Below are 6344 nucleotides of genomic sequence, written 5' to 3'. Positions count from 1 at the left end.
CACGGAACAAGATCCCACAAATTCTGATTCTCGTTGCCTCTGATTGAGAACCACCCCGGCCAACATAGAAACACATAACCTAGAACAGAACATAGAAAACGAAACATAGACACTACACAAAGAAACGAACACCCTGGCTCAACATACAAGAGTCCCCAGAGCCAGGGCGTGACAGTACCCCCCCCCAAAGGCGCGGACTGCGACCGCGCCAACATAAACCCAACAGGGGAGGGGCCGGGTGGGCATTCCTCCTCGGAGGCGGATCTGGCTCCGGGCGTGACCACCACCCTCTAACAACCCCCCCGTAGCGCCCCTGGTCTGGTCTGGCCCCGCTGGCTGGAGCTGGACTGGACATCGGTGGAGCGGATTGCTTAGGCTCCGGTATGGAGCAGCTGACCGGTACCTGACCAGGCACCGGTGAAACAGGCACGGGCTGTGCCGGACTGACGACGCGCACCACAGGCTTGGTGCGGGGAGCAGGAATGAGCCGGACCGGGCTGACGACGCGCACCACTGACTTGGTGCGGGGAGCAGGAACGGGCCGGACCGGGCTGACGATGCGCACCACTGGCTTGGTGCGGGGAGCAGGAACAGGCCGGGCCGGGCTGACGACGCGCACCATCGGCTTGGTGCGAGGGGCAGGAACAGGCCGGGCCGGGCTGGCGACGCGCATCACAGGCTTGGTGCGGGGAGCAGGAACGGGCCGGACCGGGCTGGCTAAGCGCACCACTGGCTTGGTGCGGGGAGCAGGAACAGGCCGGGCCGGGCTGTGGAGACGGACTGGAGGTCTGGAGCGAAGAGCTGACACAACCCGTCCTGGCTGAATGCCTATTTTTACACACTCTGTTTGAGGCATCAGCACAGGACGTACAGCTCGCACTGGCACTACAGCACGTGACACTGGCGCAGGATATCCGGGACCGAGGAGGGGTACTGGAGGCCACGAGCGTTGAGCCGGCACACTCCGTCCTGGCTGCATGCCCACCTTAGCACGACACGTGCGTGGTGCTCGCACAGGACGTACCGCAGCTCTGCATACCTCGGAACCTGCCCAGTCTCACGCTGCCTAGCCTGAGTACGGGGAGTTGGCTCTGCTCTACCTCTAGGCTCCGCCAACCTCCCTTCCAGCCCCCCAAACCCGGTGGCCTCCTCTCCTAATCCACAAACTCGCCCTGTAGCTGCCTCCAGCCGCCCCGTCGTCCATGCCGTGTGCCCCCCCCAAAAAAATTATTGGGGGTGCCTCTCGCCTGTCCGACGACGGCCCGTTTGGCGCCGCTTCTCCTCTCCTGTCTGGGTCTCCCCCTTCATCGCCCTCCGGTAACGGACGGCCTCCTCCTCCGTTATCAGCCCCCAACCGAGGAGGACATCCACTAACGTTACCTCCGGCGTTTGCTCCTGGACACGCTGCTTGGTCCTGTATTGGTGGGATCTTCTGTCACGATCGTCATGAAAAGTGGACCAAGGCGCAGTGTGATATGAGTACATACTTTAATAGGTACTTTTCAAAAACAACAAAACGATACGTGAAGTCCTCGGTCAATAACACAAACCTACACGGAACAAGATCCCACAAAACACAAGTGCACAACAGGCTGCCTAAGTATGGTTCCCAATCAGAGGCAACGTGAATCAGCTGTTGCTTGTTGTCTCTGATTGGGAACCATACTTAGGCAGCCTGTTGTGCACTTGTGTTTTGTGGGATCTTGTTCCGTGTAGGTTTGTGTTATTGACCGAGGACTTCACGTATCGTTTTGTTGTTTTTGAAAAGTACCTATTAAAGTATGTACTCATATCACGCTGCGCCTTGGTCCACTTTTCATGACGATCGTGACAAGATCAGTACTCTACTTTAAGACTCTTTGTGAATATGGGCAAACACATTATAATCCTAACGATTTAAAAGGCAAAACTGATCCTAGATCAGCTACTCTGAGCTTTGTAAATACAGACACTGACCTGACCTGACCTGACCTGACCTGACCTGACCTGACCTGACCCGACCCGACCCGACCCGACCCGACCCGACCCGACCCGACCCGACCTGACCTGACCCGACCCGACCCGACCCGACCCGACCCGACCCGACCCGACCCGACCTGACCTGACCTGACCTGACCTGACCCGACCTGACCTGACCTGACCTGACCCGACTCAACCTCTCCTCAGGGGAAGGGGTGGGGGAGGGAGGGAGGTCCTGACCTGACCCGACTCAACCTCTCCTCAGGGGAAGGGGTGGGGGAGGGAGGGAGGTGCTGACCTGACCTGACCTGACTCAACCTCTCCTCAGGGGAAGGGGTGGGGGAGGGAGGTGCTGACCTGACCTGACCCGACTCAACCTCTCCTCAGGGGAAGGGGTGGGGGAGGGAGGGAGGTGCTGACCTGACCTGACCCGACTCAACCTCTCCTCAGGGGAAGGGGTGGGGGAGGGAGGGAGGTGCTGACCTGACCTGACCCGACTCAACCTCTCCTCAGGGGAAGGGGTGGGGGAGGGAGGGAGGTGCTGACCTGACCTGACCCGACTCAACCTCTCCTCAGGGGAAGGGGGTGGGGGAGGGAGGGAGGTGCTGACCTGACCTGACCCGACTCAACCTCTCCTCAGGGGAAGGGGTGGGGGAGGGAGGGAGGTGCTGACCTGACCTGACCCGACTCAACCTCTCCTCAGGGGAAGGGGTGGGGGAGGGAGGGAGGTGCTGACCTGACCTGACCCGACTCAACCTCTCCTCAGGGGAAGGGGGGGGGGGAGGGAGGGAGGTGCTGACCTGACCTGACCCGACTCAACCTCTCCTCAGGGGAAGGGGTGGGGGAGGGAGGGAGGTGCTGACCTGACCTGACCCGACTCAACCTCTCCTCAGGGGAAGGGGTGGGGGGAGGGAGGGAGGTGCTGACCTGACCTGACCCGACTCAACCTCTCCTCAGGGGAAGGGGTGGGGGAGGGAGGGAGGTGCTGACCTGACCTGACCCGACTCAACCTCTCCTCAGGGGAAGGGGTGGGGGGAGGGAGGGAGGTGCTGACCTGACCTGACCCGACTCAACCTCTCCTCAGGGGAAGGGGGTGGGGGAGGGAGGGAGGTGCTGACCTGACCCGACTCAACCTCTCCTCAGGGGAAGGGGTGGGGGAGGGAGGGAGGTGCTGACCTGACCTGACCCGACTCAACCTCTCCTCAGGGGAAGGGGGTGGGGGAGGGAGGGAGGTGCTGACCTGACCTGACCTGACTCAACCTCTCCTCAGGGGAAGGGGTGGGGGAGGGAGGGAGGTGCTGACCTGACCTGACCCGACTCAACCTCTCCTCAGGGGAAGGGGTGGGGGAGGGAGGTGTGTGCTGACCTGACCCGACTCAACCTCTCCTCAGGGGAAGGGGTGGGGGAGGGAGGTGTGTGCTGACCTGACCCGACTCAACCTCTCCTCAGGGGAAGGGGTGGGGGAGGGAGGGAGGTGCTGACCTGACCCGACTCAACCTCTCCTCAGGGGAAGGGGTGGGGGAGGGAGGGAGGTGCTGACCTGACCCGACTCAACCTCTCCTCAGGGGAAGGGGTGGGGGAGGGAGGGAGGTGCTGACCTGACCCGACTCAACCTCTCCTCAGGGGAAGGGGTGGGGGAGGGAGGGAGGTGCTGACCTGACCCGACTCAACCTCTCCTCAGGGGAAGGGGTGGGGGAGGGAGGGAGGTGCTATTCACACTAGGGAAAGAACACAACTTTGTGGTGACATCATCACAGTCTTGATGTTTGAATCATCACTCTAGGCCCTACAAAATGAAACCTTTTGTGACACTAGCTAGGTTTTCATCCAATTGGCGACAGATTTTCTTTCAAATATTCAAAAATATTATTTCCACCAAACGGACTACTTTGCACACAAAATGTAGTTTTTCCACTTAAGTTTTCATGTACAGAATAAAAATCAAATGTTCAATGTGTTTCCATCACATTTTCAACTCTATGGATAGTTTTGTTACAAAAACGGCTGCGTTAAAAAGCAAATGTGCTTCTGCCTACTTTGTCATGTGTGCTCTAGCCAGGGTGGGCTCTGCGGTAGGCTAGTCTACATGAAGAGATTATGGATAAGAGCAAGAATGTTTTTATTTGTCTAAATGTCAGTCAAGCATTGATCATCATGTCACCAGAATAAGAACCTCAACATTTATTGGAAAAGGAGCATCAAGCTCATACCGTGCCCTTCCACCACCCTGTGAAGTTCATCATAATGTATTTAATATGTAGTCTAATTTAAACTGCATGGTTTCCCGAGTGGTAGTGGGGCACCATGTCACCACATGACTCCAAGTTCACTTCGATATGATGGTTATTATATCAATATTTGCGCCTAAAGACCTTTCCACCGCCATTTACCGCATAATACATTTTACCTACACAAAAAGATCCCACCATGTCAAACGAACAAATTATCTGTTGGCATTTATAAAATTGTACTTAAACTTCATCACAGCTGTCATGTTTTTTGTTTGTTTTTTTTTACAAATAAAGTATGACTTTACTCGCATAAAAACTGTGGATGGCAACTGTAACGACGACAGAATCACATTAGGGAACTGAGGCTAGGGTAAGATTTCGGCAACAGTGTTTAACAGAAAGCATTATGGTAAAGATTTATGTTGAGCTATTACATTAGATCACGGTGCCTCATTTTTGAAATTGTGTTCCTCGATGTACCTTCCAGTCACATTAGTTAGGCAATAATGGATTGATTTATAAGTGGATGTTATAGTTTAAGATAAAGTTCCTATTTCATCTGTTTGTTAGCGGGAAATAGCATAGCCACTTATCACATAGACAGGGGTTCTGACTTATGATCGATTACAACAAGAACTGTAAAATTATATGTTAAATGAATGTTCTGATCCCTGTGTCTTCGAAAGGTCATGTACAGTCATATCTAATAAAAACAAAACACAAAATCTTTCAGAACTGTTTTGTGATTAGTCCTCAATATTAGCTACCAGAATAGAGGAAGCTCTATGCCTAAGTCTGAATCAACCCTCAACCACAATGTGGAAGCCATACAGTGACATCATGAACAAGGTTGTGTCGCAAATGGCACCCTATTCCCTATCAGTGGTGCAAAGTACTTAAGTAAAATACTTTAAAGTACTACTTAAGTAGTTTTTTGGGGTACCTGTACTTTAATTTACTATTTATATTTTTGACAACTTTTACTTTTACTTATTCCTAAAGAAAATAATGTACTTTTTACTCCATACATTTTCCCTGACACCCAAAAGTACTCATTACATTTTGAATGCTTAGCAGGACAGGAAAATGATCCTATTTGCACACTTATCAAGCAAAAATTCCTGGTCATCCCTACTGCCTCTGATCTGGCGGACTCACTCAACACAAAATACTTCATTTGTAAATTATCTCTGAGTGTTGGAGTGTGCCTCTGGCTATCGTAAAAAAATATTTAAAAAAATCGTGCCGTATGGTTTGCAAGTATATTTTACCAATTACATTTACAGTACGTTTGATACTTAAGTATATTTAAAACCAAATACTTTTAGACTTTTACTCAAGTAGTATTTTACTGGGTGACTTTCACTTTTACTTGAGTCCTTTTCTATTAAGGCATCTTTACTTTTACTCAAGTATACACAAGCATTTCGCTACACCAGTAATAACATCTGCTAAACACGTGTATGTGACCAATAAAATGTGATTGGATTTGACTTGAATACTTTTTCCATCACTACTTTTGACCAGAGCCCAACGAGGCTTCAACCCTATGGGCCCTGGACAAAAGTAGTGCACTACATAGGGAATAGGGTGCCATTTGGTCTAAAGTAGTGCACTACATAGGGAATAGGGTGCCATTTGGTCTAAAGTAGTGCACTACATAGGGAATAGGGTGCCATTTGGTCTAAAGTAGTGCACTACATAGGGAATAGGGTGCCATTTGGTCTAAAGTAGTGCACTACATAGGGAATAGGGTGCCATTTGGTCTAAAGTAGTGCACTACATAGGGAATAGGGTGCCATTTGGGACACACTCACCAATAAATAAACTGAAAGTGTTTTAACAAGCATGACTGGAAATTTGGAAAGTGGGGTGGTTAAAAACACTGTGGCCATTTACCAAAACATCCAGCATTGCATCACCACAGATGACTATTGCCCCATCCAAAGACAGGAATGGTGAACACTGGTTTTCGGTAAATCATGCAATAGGCAACTTTGAGGCAAAAAAAAAAAAGTGAGCATGAATAAAACTACAGCAGTGCTACAGGAGCGGCTGTCTGGCCTCCAAAAAGGACCTGTGTCAAACAAGGACAGGCTCAGGAGGACAAATCTTGCTATTGGTAGAAGATCTTGTAAACATTCTTACAGCAGG

Source organism: Coregonus clupeaformis, chromosome 1 (genome assembly GCF_020615455.1).
Source record: "Coregonus clupeaformis isolate EN_2021a chromosome 1, ASM2061545v1, whole genome shotgun sequence".
NCBI classification, from domain to species: domain Eukaryota; kingdom Metazoa; phylum Chordata; class Actinopteri; order Salmoniformes; family Salmonidae; genus Coregonus; species Coregonus clupeaformis.
The sequence above is the reverse complement of the archived record's forward strand: the minus strand, read 5'-3'. Positions refer to the sequence as shown.